Source organism: Heterocephalus glaber, unplaced genomic scaffold (assembly GCF_053883595.1).
Source record: "Heterocephalus glaber isolate CG9 unplaced genomic scaffold, H.glaber_assembly_v1.0 deba00000901, whole genome shotgun sequence".
NCBI classification, from domain to species: domain Eukaryota; kingdom Metazoa; phylum Chordata; class Mammalia; order Rodentia; family Bathyergidae; genus Heterocephalus; species Heterocephalus glaber.
Genome location: NW_028258171.1, coordinates 13,265,053 through 13,277,956, shown reverse-complemented (window position 1 = coordinate 13,277,956; position 12,904 = coordinate 13,265,053). Strand labels below are relative to the sequence as shown.

Sequence of the window (12,904 nt, the reverse complement as noted above, 5' to 3'; positions counted from 1 at the left end):
TTTTCTAAGAAAATAAAGGTTACATGGTGGCATATGCCAAAGCTAAAAGAGATATGTAGCATTTTTAAAAAATTATGCCATGGTTATGAACTTTGAATGCTGTGCACAGGCTAAGTGCTTTGCTTAATTATGTCTCTGTAGAAAGGTTGCCTCTAAATCTAGATGAAAGTTAAAGCCCCAATCTTTCATAATTAAACCAAGGATTGCTTTTGAACCTCTGTGCCTCATCTCTTGAAACAAGTCCTCATCAGGTGATGGTCGTTGGGATAGCTAAGGAGATATTTTAATAAAAGATATTACTATATATGAAAATCACCTCTTTGATCATATTTCATTAAAGTTATCACATCTGGATTCTTTACATTTTATCATTTCCAATTACAGTATGCTACTATAGGCTATTAAAACCTTTCCAATCTAGTGGATATGATCTCTATCCCATGATACATAGAAGGAAGTCCAGTGTTTTAATTGTTAAACTTAAAAGTCATTGTGAATAACTTTGCCAAGAATAGCCCAGCCAATAATCTAGTAACAAAACCATATATCTTCAAAACAATTAGTATCTTAACCACAAAGATGTTCCCTTTTCACCCCTTTGGCATTTCTTTATTTAATTCTACACTGAAGATATGTATAAGTCCAAATATCTTCTTCTGGTAATGGAGCAGAATAGAACAATAATTTAGGTCTAGAAATTTAACATAAGTGCATTCAAATGGGTACAGACTTCTTCCAGAATTTGGAGGTAGAGAGAAGCAGCTTTTTTTTCTCCCCCTCTTGAAGTTTAATCAAGAACTTGTTTGTTTTTTAGTTAAAATTCACATAACATAAAATCAACCATTTTCAAGCATACGGTTCAAAGGCATTTAGTAGATTCACAAAGCTATGAAACTATCACCTTTTTCCAGACACATCACCCTAATCAGAAACCCTGAACCTGGAGGAAAGTAGTCTTTTCGATCTATTGTTTATACTTACATGATAATTTCTCTTTGGAAAAGACTAAGTGAATCTGGGTTTGAATTACAGCGCAAGGATTTGATCTACTTTAGTTTCTTGTGGAATTTCTTGATTCACAAAAGTCAGTAGAGGTTTGAAGTTGAAACGATCCTTCCTTCCTTCTTTCTTTCCTTCCTTTCTTCCTTTTTTCCTTTCTTTTTTTTCATTCTCCTTCAGTGCTAGGGATTAAATCCAAGGTCTCTTGCACGCTAGGGAAATGATCTACCACTGAGCTACCCTCAGTCCTGTAAAATATGACCAGCATTGGAAGTCCTAGAAGGAAGAAACCCCAAATCAAAGTAATTTACAACAGAAATCTGGATCTTACCTTGATGGCTGATAGTGCCGAATCTTTCCCAAGGGGGGAAAAATAATTGAAAGAGAATTCCTTGGATCTACCAAGTTTGGATCTACCTTGTTTGATCTTGGATCTACCAGTTTGAAAGAGAAAATGATGAAATACATTAAAAAAAAAAAAAGACTGCCAGTTCCTAAAAGCCAAATGACTATTCTGGGGAAGCCAAGTTATTGCTCTTTCAAGTACAATTAGCACTTCTCTTTGCTTAGTCCCAATGGTTTGGAGAATAAAAATGTCTAAACAGAAGGCACAGAAATTTAAGGGATGAGGCCCTAAAATCTTCAGTATCCATAGTTTCCCAGCTGGGCTTTGTTATGGATAATGGACAATGACACCGGGGAAAGATACACAGGAGGCAGAGAGGACGGGCTGAGCAAGTGTCTTTACTCAGGCCTGCATTGTCAGTTTAAGAAGCCCAGGTTCTATCACTGGGCTGTCAGGAAGCATGGAGCTTTTCTTGTTTGGTTTTAAATTTTGAGACAAGGTCTTGCTCAGTTACTAAGTTGCCCTGGCTCGACTCAAACTTGCCATCCTCCTGCCTCTGCCTCCTAAAGTGCTGTGATTATGGCTGTGTTCCATGGAGTTCTTAAAGCCAAATGCAAGTCCGAGCCATTATCCACTCTAGTCCTCTCCCCTTGGGCATAGAAGACAGTCTTCCTAATAATTATCTCTTCCTAAACCGCCTCTGCAGTTGTGTGTGTGTGTGTGTGTGTGTGTGTGTGTGTGTGTGTATGGGTATTTAATTTCTTCACACCAAAGGCAGGATTAAAGCCAAGAGAGCTCTGTGTTGCCCTGGCCAATGAGGGTTTTATAACCTCATCTATGCTGACACACTGAAAAAGATTCAGGGAGGACTAGCGGTTATTAAATCTTTGATCATCAGAGGCAACATGCAGAAATGCGTTGGTTACACTGCATAACTGAGAGGATTTGGCTCCGAATCAGCATCTGTAATTTCATAAACATTGCTGGCTCTTCTTAGCTCTAACTCTCAGGGTTTTTTTTTTTAAGATAACTTGGACCAACATGTATAGTTATCTCTTGGTATTCATAGAAGATGCAAAATTTGTGATGCTCAAATCCCTTAAATTATATGACATAGTGTTTATATAAAACCTGCTGTACATCTTCCTATATACTCTTATTATCTCCAAAATATCTCCTACAATGCACATGCTATGTACGCAGTTGTTATACAGTAACAACAGTTGTTTGGGGAATAAGGACAAGGAAAAAAGTCTGTACATGTTCAGGGCAAAAGCAATTTTTTTTCCAAATATTTTACATCTGCATTTGGTTGACTCCATGGAAAGAGAATTCATGAATGTGAAGGGCTAACTGTATACAAAGCTAGAGTTTGTCAGAAGAATTGGATTCGCCACCATTTTCATCCCAAACCATGGTGGTTGTCTTCATTATTTAATTCAATTAAAATTTCTATTTTAACAATTCATCAACATGACATGGGACTATTTTCCATTGGAGCATTTTGTTAGACACTTTGGGTCACCAACTATCCTAATACCCTAGGATTCTCTCAGTTTTAGTATTGAAAGTCCTACTTCCCAGGAAACCTCTCAGTCTCAGGCCACTCAGGACAGTTGTTGCCCTATGTTTGGACTTCAGGACTGTGTTGGTGGAGTATCTAAAAATGGATAGAAAGGAGAGATGCAACAAAAGCAGCTAAAAAACTGAAAACCTGCACCAAAAGCCTCTAGCCACATTCCACTCGAAAGATGGTTTTCAACAATAACTCAATAACCCAATGGTCTACTTTATTCACCAGGCAAGAAATGGTTTCCTGCTTTGGGGGATGACGTACCTAATATATGGAGAAAATTAAACTATGCCTAGAAATAGGCTATAATAACGCTACATGAGTTTCTGAAATATTGCATTATTTTACCCCCGTTTCCACATTTTAGAGCCTAATAAATAATGCATACTATGACAGGCAGACATAACAGCATAAAATAAGAGCCTCACTCTTCTTTGGTTTTATTCAAATACCTTGGAACCTCTGTGCTGTAGGCAGACTCTCCGGAGTTGAGGGAATGCCAAAAGCAGCAAACTCCACAAGCCACACCTGTAGTACCAGAGAGTCTGGCCAAAAAAGGACCATTGGAGTCCAACCTGTCCACTTGCTCCGATGCCAAATACTCCAAGAAAACCAAAAAGCCTCAGTACCTGGGCCTATACAACGGAAATTACAGAGTCAAGACAAGAACTTGCTTCATTAATTTGGGAACTCAAAACCTTCTCAAGTCTGTATAATTGAATGTTACAAGATCCTATCTCTACTACCTGAAGCATTCCTTTCTGAACAATTAGTCGCTTTACTTTGTAGCAGGCAGTATCATAGCCCCCAACTAGGTCCATGCCCTAATCCCCAGAACCTGTGAAAGTGTAACCTTATCTGGATAAACGGACTTTGAAGATATGATTAAACTCAGGACTTTATAATGAGGAGATTATCTGGGTTTATCCAGGTGTGCCCAACCTTGTCACCTGGGTCCTTAACAATCAGAGAACCGTCCTGGCTGAGTTCAGAGGGAGAAGGGGATGTGACCAGGACAAAGTACACAGAACTACAATGTTCCTGGCCTTGGCCTGGAAACTGGAGGGAGGTGGCCTGTAGCAGTTGGGAAAGATGAGAAAATGGATTCTCCCCAAAGCCTTCGAAAAGCCAGCTCTGTTGACACTTGGCTTATAGCCCAGTGAGATCCCTATAGAACCAACCCACAGAACTGTCCAATTTGTATTGCTTCAAGCCACTAAGTTGGTAATGTGTCACAAAAGCAACACACAACTAATACAGCTTCCATTGCTGCTACAGTACAATTTGCATGATGCTTAGCAGCTTCTTCAAATCTCAATATTTCATCATTGCTTACCTCATGTTTAATTTGCTTCTCTATGCAGACTTAACAAATAGGTTTAGTGCTAGACCAAATATACTCAGAATCCCTGGGAGTACAAAACAATACTTCCTTTCACTTGTCCACTTTGTTTAGTTTTTTTCTTTAGTTTGTTAAGCACAGCAAAACCACTTACACCCAGAACCACTGAGCATAACCAAAACTAGTAATTTTGCATGAAGGAAAAATGCTTTTAAGGGGATAGAAAATGCCAAATAATTTCCTTAAAGTTGTGTGGTAAGAAGCAGTAGTTCTCAGTGTCTCTCTAAGGCATTCTGTGTATCACAACGGCCAGAAGACACCTTCTTTGAGCCAAAGATGAGTCCCAAAGACCACAGTGAAAAATCACCCCATCAACATATCAGCAACCCCCACTGAGAAACCCTTCGTGGATCAATTTGGAAATTTTCGGTCCACTGAGTAGCATGAAAGAAACCAACACGAACATCAGAGAACATTAGATACTTATAAAACAGCTCTTGTTATTAGCAATATTGGGGTAGAATACAGGGATGAATGATACTAAGTCTTTATATTCAAGTAATGTGATTATACGATATAAGAAGTTATACATGGTGTTAAAAGCATACACACAACAAGGGTTTCTTCTAATAAGCTCTAGACCACAGATTCTCAACCCTGGCTACATTTTGAAATCACCTTGAAGCTTTAAAAACTGCAGATGTCCAGGCTTTTCCCCTAAAGATTCTGGCTCAGCAGGTCTGGGGAGAGTCTGTGTCTCCCTGCTTTTCAATGCGTCCCTGGAGACTGGTGATGTGCAGTCACCATCTGCCCAGTGGAGAACAGCCTGTGGGACATGCCACGTGGATGAGGTCACTCCTCAGATCTGAAGCTCATCTTCTCTTCCCTCCTGATTATCACTCCATCTAACTTCCCCAAAGAGACATCTAGGAGTTATTCTGGATGTCTTCCTCTTCTCCATGCCTCATGTTCACCAGCAATTCCATCAGCCCTTCCAAATCCAGCCCATCGTTTATAGACACAAGATCCTCACTGCTCTCCTTTGCATGCACCCTGCTACGTAAGAAATTGTTCTTTCACAGAAAATCCTGATTCCATGACCCTTGCTGCCTCCCACTCAGCAGAGACCCCGGGACTCTTGGTCATGAACAGCACTCAGGGTTCTTTCCAGGGTCCCTTGGTTGGCCTCCCAAGTCAACTCTCCTACTTTCTGGCCACACCCTGGCCACTCTAAATCTCTCAGACTGCATGATGCACTTTGGGGCCTCTGTCTTCCCTGTGTGATTGCTTATTCTCAGAGCCCTGTTTTCCTTTCTTCTCTGGCTGAGGGTGCTCCATGGCATGGCTCACATGCTGCTCCGCCCATGGCATTTCCCTGCCCCATGGCCACCAAGCCAGCCCTGATCTCCTGCAACCACATTGGGTGCTCCCCCTCACACAGAGGCCTCCTGCTGGGCCACATTTTCCTTCCATGATGCTAAGCAGCTCTGGGGCCAGGCCCGTGTGTTTCTCATCTTCAGATTCCCAGCATCTGGCCTTCATTCTTTTGTTCATTCATTAAACAGTTTTATTAAGTATATAACAAGCACCAGACATGCTGACTATGTGCTGGAGGCAAAATTTCTAACAAGTCAAAAGCCATGTCTGCTCTATGAGCTTTTCTTACCAGGGAGGCCAATTCATGCAGAAACACGATAAAAGAGAAAGGCTCATCTGCTTGGAGGGCTCAGAAGACTTGTGTTAGGTTGTGTTTGCATAGTGCCATTATATTAAAAACTGAACAAGAGTCAAAAGCAGCTTTCAAACATTGTGTTGTTTTGAAATTGTGGCATCTAATGTTTACGTTTAACTCTTCCAGTTGTATGCAGTGTCTTTATTTCTTCTGTCAGTGTGTCGCTGATGGATAACCTTATCTAGAGATGTAAGTTCAGCTCTGAGCACCTTGTAAATATGAGTTAAAGATAATTGGCCGTCTTGTCCTAAGGAAGATCTGTTGCCTAATTAGGGCTAAATAAATATTTGTGGAATGAATGAATAAATTAACATTGCCAACAAATTGATTAAGTCCAGTACACTGATTCAGCTATAAGCAAGTTTGACTTTTTTTTTTTTTTTGGTACCTGGGATCGAAAAGTTTTACTTTTTCTTAGCGTTTTCTATGGCCATGAAACAGTCATGTTGGTAAAAATCAGAAATCTAACAATCAGGGGCCAGGGACGTAGCTCAGTGGCACTACGCCTGCCTGGAAAGCACAAGGTCCTGAGTTCAATCCCCAGTACCAAAAAAACAAAAAACAAACAAATGGAAAAAGAAATCCGACAATCAGATTCAACCTGCCATGCAGTAAAAATCTTGAGGAAAGAAGAGAGGTGAGTAGGAGTATAAATAAAACAATACTGAACCTGAGTTGATATTTGTTGAAATTGCATAGTGAGGATACACAATTTTATTATATTATTATCTCTCCTTTGGTATCAGCTGGAAATTCTTCATAATGAAGTTAAATTGTAAAAGGAAGGTGGGGTGGGGAACCTGTCATTGACTAGAGGGAAATGTTTGTCTTGGTTGAAGCAGATATCCAATCTGTCTCAGGATCCTGGTGACCTTTCAAGTCTACCACCAGATTGGAATGGCTTTAGCTATGTACAAAGGCTAAGCTTCTTCCAGAAGAACCCCACCTGCAACAGGCGGACCTTTTGTTGTTGTTATTGTTGTTGCTGTTGCTGTTCTTTCAGAAAAGTCAGCGTCCAAGATCTGTGATCAATGTGCAAGAGCAGGGTTTCCCTCCTCTGATCTAATCTTATCTGAGCTTCTGTCTGCACAGGCTCTGTCCTCCATGTCTACAACCCATTAATCATGTTTGGTGCCATAAGGATGCCTTGTTAAAGCAGCAACTTCAAAGGTTTTCCGGCTCAGATTTTATAAGATAATGGGAAAATCTGGGTGAAAATCCAATTTTAACTATCATTAAAGAGAATTTTTTTCTTTAAATCCCAAAGTCACATCAACATTTTAAAGACTCTGTGTTTCTCTTCCTCAAAACATCACATGCTTAAATGCTTTCATCTATAGAACTGCTTAAGATAGTTTTGACCCCTCTTGAAGTTCTGCTTAAAGATGATCATAAAAGAAGAAAATATTTAGAATTCTTACCTCGCCAATTCCCAAAGCCTGAGGCTCACTGGCAGATCTGGCTGTTGAGAAAACAGAGATGAAAATGTATGTTTTAAGAAAATGCAAAATAGCATAATATATCAGTCCAAACGAAGGCTCTGTAACCAAGCTTGGAGGTAATGGTAGTATGGTTCTAAGGGCAGGGGATCTTACGGGTTCACATTTTGGAGTCCAGAAACATTTTGTGATCTCTTTTTAAGAAACAGATACAGTATGTGAAATAGGAGTCCTTTTCTTTGTGAAATTCACTGGCTTGCAAGAAAACACGAACTCACAAAGGCTGCATAGTAATTTAGGGGAAGCAGAGTTCTTGATGACGGAGATCATGTACCTGGACCATGAGAGGAACAAGAATGAGCTTTCCTCCTGACCTAACCTGATTTGCTCCTCCAGGACCAAAGCTGAAGAGATGCAGAGCTCAGGCGTTAGGGATGGAGTTAGAGTACATACTGCTTGTGTGTATCTGGCAGGTCAGGACAAGTTATTGGTTAGAAAAGTCACCCATGGCTTCTGCAGGCACTTTAGAGATGCAAAGGCATCCATACTTTTGGACACTAATGCCCCCTGTGAGTGTTGAGCAGTTAGCTGAACTTTGCCTCATACCCAGTGTGCCTCATGTACGAGAATGAGAAGGTTCCTACATAAAGGAGCTTCTTTCCTCTTGAAAATTGACAGTATGCCCAGCCCAAAGGAAACTGCCAAAGACCCAGGGGCCACTTCACCATTCTTATTTTGTTCTGACTCAGGATCAAGAGCAGTCTGATTGAGGGTAGAAACCAAATTCACACTGGGTCCCACAACCAAATGAACATCAGTGTCTCTGGAAATCTCACAGTGCTTGAAGCTGGCAGGTATGTTTCAGTCTAGACCCAATGAACTATATTCCCAGACTACTCTAGAAGGTCATATGTTTTAAAACCAGCCAAAGTTATTTAAAAAACCATTATCTCATGATTAATCACAGCAAAGGGAAAGAAAATAAGCCAAGGGCAAAAAACAACCTATTTTCAGAGAATAAGCCCCGGGAATAACAAGGACTAAGTGGGACTTGCAAAACAAGCCTGTTCAAGGGTGTATACACATCAGCACTCATGTGTATTATGCCTAGTAGTATCAAGTGGCACAATCTCTCTGCCAAGAAGTTTGGCATTACTTATCAAGAGATTCAAATATGTCCCCAAACATATTGTAGCAATTCTACTCCTTGACTTTAACAACAACAACATCAACAAAAACAAAAAGTAGATAAAGAATGATTACCACAGGGTTGAAAAGAACCTAATTATCAAAATACAACTTCCTAAATTAAACAGAACTTCACATAATAGAATAAACAACAGATACAAAAAATGTAAATGATGAGGAAAACACAAAAAACACGTGATATTAAGTATAAAAGAGACAAATATAAAATGTCATAGTGTGACCTCAATTGATTTTCAAATACTGTATATAAATTTATGTATGCAGTAGTCCCTCCTTCCAGAAGTTGTACTTTGCTTGGTATCAGTTACAGTCAAATATTATCTGAAAATATTAAATGGGAAATTCTAGGAATAAATAATTCCTAAATTTTAAATAGCACCCCACTCTGAGTCATGTGATGAAATCTCACATATTCTCCCCTGGCCAAGACATGAACCACCACCCTTGTGCAGAGTGTCCACACTGTAGATGCTACCCACCTCAGAGTCACTTGGTAGAGGTCTCAGTTATCACATCCACTGTTGAGAGATATCACATTTTGTGTTCAAGTTACCCTTCAAGGTGGCCTAACACCATATCACAGTGCTCATGTCACTCCCTGAATCATCTCATGTCATCACAAGAAGGGCAAGGGCAGTATTATGAGCGATTTTGAGAGAAAGACCACATTCACATAATTTTTATGACAGTATATTGTTATAATTGTCCTCCTTTATTTATTTATTTATTTATTGGTACTGGGGATTGAACTCAGGTTCTTGCGCTTGTGCAGCAGGTGATATCCTCCTTTATTATTGTTATCTCTTACTGTGTTTAACTTATAAAATAAGGTAGGAATGGTATGAATATATAGGAAAAGACATAATATATTGAGGGTTTGGTAGCATCTGCAGTTTCAGGCATCCACTAGGGGTTGTGCAAGGCATCCCCAAAGATTAGGGGTACATGATGTTTTTCTGCTGTATATTTTCCATGTACAATACTTTTCTAATGTATTTTTTCTATTTTAATATATACTATTTTCTAATGTATCATACATATACATGCTAACATAACATTTTATATATTATACAGGGATAAATTATGTGCCAACATAACATCTTCTAATTTGCATTATATGTGTATCTTTCTGATACGTACATATTTTTCACAAAACAGTGAAAGAAAATACATCAAAATGTAAATAAAATATTGCCTTTGTTTTACAGGGCAATGAAATCGGCAGACATTGTTACTATGCCCCAGATCTGCTCTCCTTTTCTTCCATGTTTTTAATAGATGTCTAAGCTATGCACATACACGCCAAAAGTAGCTATTTGTTTCAGCCTCCCTTGCTGCTAGGCATGTGGCTCTGTGATCAATATCAGTGGGACAAAAGCTAAAGTGATACATGTAACTTCCGGGTAATGCCCTCCCCTTCCACTTTTCTCCCTTCCTGCTGGTTATAGTAGGGTCTTCATGGAAAGCCACCTTAGACTATGAAAGCAAAAGAAACACACTGGGAAAGAATCACCGATATGATTGGAGAAGGCCGAGTCCCTGCTTGGACTTGCAGAGTAGAAGTATCTTAGCAGAGGCAACCCACCTCTGGATTGTTATGTTAGAGAGAAATCACTTCTAACTTTTGTTAGCCACTGTAAAATCAGGCCTCTGCAAGATGCAGTTCAATCAATAACTACTAAATGGGACCATTCCTATATTTTCTTTAAAATTTTCATTATATCCCAAATTTGCAATGAACGACTTCCATGATCAGAAAAAATTAAGTTTTTTTTTAAACTAATATGAGAAAATTAAACCCAAAATGAAGTTTGGGCAACAGAAGCCTCCTTTCCACATATGAGAATGAAAATAAAGTCTATAGAAGTAGTTATGTCACACAGCAAGACACATCACACACACACACGCGCACGCGCGCGCATGAACTAAAGTTGATAAGATCCTTTAATCACACCTCACTTTATTTCAACTCTTTTGTTTTGTTTTGTTTTGTTTTGGTACCAGGGATCGAACTTGAAACCTTGCGCCTGCAAGGCCGGTAGCAGAACCACTGAGCTAAATCCCCGGCCCTATTTGAACTCTTTTGAAAAAATATTTTTAGTAAGGAAAAGTTGTCTCAATGCTAAATAAAACCTGCTTTAAAATCTACTTGAAATATCCTCTAAGAATAAAAGTTCAGTCAATATATTATAATTATACACTTAAGAGGAGATCCAGACTTCTTGGGACACCGCCACCCAAGGGTGCGCTTCGATTTTATTTTCCCTGGCACGATGACAGATTCAGCAGACCTCCCAAACTCCCCTGGTCTCCTTGGCGACCCATGAGTCTGTGTAATAAGATGGTTGTTCCAGGTAAAGGAGGAGTCATATCCAGTCCATAAACCAAAGATGCAGGATCCACTTGTGAATCAGATCAGAAACAGTGATCTAATTACAACCACCCTCTGAGGATCATTTCAATCTGCAGCAATGCTGTGCCGATGGCATTTGGCACCTGTTAAAGGATCATTAGAGCCCTGTTCCTGCTCACTAGGTTGACCTCAGAGACTTGCAAGTAATTACGTATCAGGTAAAGAAACTATTTTCCCCTTCTTCCATAGAGAATGCCAACTAATCCTTTTCTCCCCGTGAAATGCAATGCCCAACAGTAACACAGACAGCTTCTGTTCCATAACCAAGGCAAGATGCCACAACATCTTCCCTGCCCTCTCAGGATGACTGTCAGTGTGCTCTCAAGAAAGCCTTCAACTCCCCTGCAACAGGCAAACCGAGCTGACAGTCAAAGCTCTGAATTGTCCGTTTCTCTCCTCTTCTCCTCTCTACAGAAACATGAGCAAGCCAACACAACAGGCCTGATTACCATGGTAACAGCATGCGCTGTGATTATGAGTGTGTTTGTTTTTCAAAATGACTCACAGATTGTTCCCCCAGAAGCCTCAGATACACGGGTTTCTGGCTGGTTTATAAAATCCACCTAAAGTTTCTTTGTACATTTCTTGTTCCTGTTAGCATATCTGGTGTGATGGACAGAAATCCATCAAATCAAATACAGTGTGTCCTTCTCCTTAAGGAGGAGAAAAAAAAACCCCAGAAAGAAATAGACAAAAAACCCACTTGGTTCCTTAAACACTCCAAGATTAATCGTGCTAAACCTCAGGTTTGTAATGAATTTGAGTTTGTACACTAAAAATAATTCATCTGTTCCTAATTTAAATAATTAAAGTATTTCATAATGTAGTTTTAGAGATCCAAATGAATTAATCAGGTGAAATAAAATCTGAAGTAAATATCAAATAAAATAACCTAAATCTAGGAGCACAAGGTCACATGTACAGTCTTACAAAAGAATAAATGTGCCAGGCACGGTAGCACATTGCTATAATCCCAGCAACTCAGGAGGCTGAAGCAGGAGGATTGTAAATTTGGGACCAGCCAGGACAACCTAGTAAGACCTTGTCTAAAAATAAAAACTAAAAAAAAGGTCTGGGGACATAGCATTCTCTGGGTTCAATCCCTGGTACCACAAAATGAAAACAAAAACAAAACAGAATAAATATAAATCTTAATACCGAGATGTTTTAAAGCCAATGACCAAAATGAAGTCATTTATTTTCAAAACTTGAACATGAAAAAGTCCAGAGAGTTGGAAGAAGAAATGTGAACTACTTCCATGTATTTATTCACTAAATCTTCTTTGAGACTCTGTATGTACCACTGTTTATAACTGAGCATCACAAGAGGGGGCAGGGAGGACTGCAGTACTCCCTCACTGTGGACAAAGGCCACCACAGGCGTGGCTCGGGGCCTCATCCTCTCTCAGAGGGATCCTTGTCCTCAGCTCAGGGCCCCTTCTGGACACAGCCCTCGGCCACACCTGGTCATCACTGGTGGTCACACCAAGCTGGAACTCAAGTTTGACCTTGGTACTACTGTAACTCCTTCAAAGAAGTTAGGCTGGTAATCCTAGTATGTTGCTTGCCTCTATGTGAACTGGAAATAAACCTCATTTTAAAAGAAATTTAAATGGGAATTATTTACATAAACCTATTAAAGTTAAATCTCATGATTCTAACACATAATACAATCTTATACCCACACACAGAGTCATTTAAAATTAAATCAGACACTCAAGCTTAAATAGTGCATGGTTTTTCTTATATACAAAACCCAAAGTGCAGATAAATTAAAGAGCAAAATAAAAGATAGATAGGTCTTTTGCACATGGGAAGGGTCCAAGAGATGCAGGGAGGGAGATGGAAAGG

The 12,904-nt window shown here is 39.6% G+C and overlaps 1 protein-coding gene across 3 annotated transcripts in view; it reads right to left on the bottom strand.

The window, feature by feature from the left end:
- The window catches only part of Gng2 (G protein subunit gamma 2), a 103,865-nt gene that overhangs the window by 78,008 nt on the left and 12,953 nt on the right, over positions 1-12,904 (bottom strand). For 2 of the 3 annotated variants that reach the window (XM_004835539.4, XM_087208098.1), the window contains exon 2: positions 7,414-7,454. The exons of the other annotated variant lie outside the window; for it this stretch is intronic. The gene's annotated coding sequence lies outside the window, so the exon portion shown is untranslated. The remainder of the gene's footprint in view (positions 1-7,413; positions 7,455-12,904) is intronic. 3 annotated transcript variants of the gene reach the window in all.